The sequence below is a fragment of the Opisthorchis viverrini genome (assembly GCF_000715545.1).
Source record: "Opisthorchis viverrini unplaced genomic scaffold opera_v5_32, whole genome shotgun sequence".
In the NCBI taxonomy this organism is placed as follows: Eukaryota; Metazoa; Platyhelminthes; class Trematoda; order Opisthorchiida; family Opisthorchiidae; genus Opisthorchis; species Opisthorchis viverrini.
In genome coordinates, this window is record NW_008751687.1 from 794,548 (window position 1) to 796,092 (window position 1,545).

Sequence of the window (1,545 nt, forward strand, 5' to 3'; positions counted from 1 at the left end):
ACCGCACAGATCCAGTCGTGATTGCTGTCGTTGGAAGATCATTGAATAATTGATGTATCGTGTTTTAGATTCACCACGCATATGCATTCCGCAGACACCTGCTGCAGTGCGACTTCAGGGTTCTGTTCGATTTTATTCGGTAACCTGGTCCGAACATCTGCACCCTTTGTTGATTGTAGGCCACAGACGTGAATGGTCGATATGTTCTCAACCACACAGTGTGTCCTGCACGCTCACACCGGTTCCTGGGTGGTTGTTACGTTGTCTCGGTTAAACATAGATGGTCGTCTGTGCGATTGTGTACACGGTGCCTTAGACAAGGGATGGGCGTGAAATTCATGTGCCCGACTTTGACCATTCTCGCGCACCACATGATGAAATCGGACGTGTATACGACGTGTGTGTAATCGCACGGCCCTGTCCCACATGATTGTTCCGCCTTGCAATAGGCGAAAGCATGGGGGTACCAAAAACCTCAGATAAAAATGCACAGCAAAAAATACCCAAATAACAATTTAATAAAACATGGGACGAAAACAGCATAGAGCATCAAAAGCTGAACAAAAATTAAACGGAAAGATCGCCAACACGCGCAGAGAGAACTAAAACAAAAAAAGTTCAAAATTAAATGAAAAAATACAACAAAGAACCCGACAAACATCAAAATAATAGCAAACACAAAAACACGCACAGAACCAACATGGAACAAACCAACAACAACACCCTCACCAACAACATCACCCACTCCAAAATACACACAAACACCAATTCTAACCTTACAAACTATCGTCCTAATCCAACACTCAATCCGTTCCAGTTGCCGAATCCACCGTGATCACGACCACGATCACACCCACCGACAGCACCACCACCGACACTACCAGTACAATCGAAACGGAAATAACCACTCCAAGCACCAGTAAGTACTAGTAAATCACATTCAATAGATTCACACCACTTACACACAAACAAAGCTTCACGCAACACTACGCAATACAACACAACACAAAACAAATCACGTCACATCACATCTGCAATAAGGGTATTTTCCTCATCTTCTTTGTGGCCGTGACGACTGCACCTGGAAACTTTGTGACGCCTGAACCGGCAATAACGAGCAAAATGCTACTCACTGCAATGTCAGTAACTCTTGGGAGGCTTACCCTGTCTTCGATCGGGCTTCTTGTCGGATTTCCTGGGCTCGCTGGAGTTGATTGCCTGTACACAGCTGCATGAGGTCACAGGTGACTTATCGATCATAGCCGTGTCGTGCTTCAGTTTGATGAGGCGTTGGCATTCAGTGGTGAGTCTCTGCAACGTCATTTCGGGATCCTGTTCAATTCTGTTAAGAAGCCGGGTTCTGATGGCAGCATCATGGGATAACTGGAGACCGGATACAAAAATGAGGCACTTAAACATATTCTCCGTCATTGAGCTGAGCTTGAAGCGCTCGCATTCTCGATTGACAACACCGGCAAACGTGATAAAATCATCATCATCTTTCTTGACCAACATAAGGCATTGGTAGCGGATATTGAACAGTGA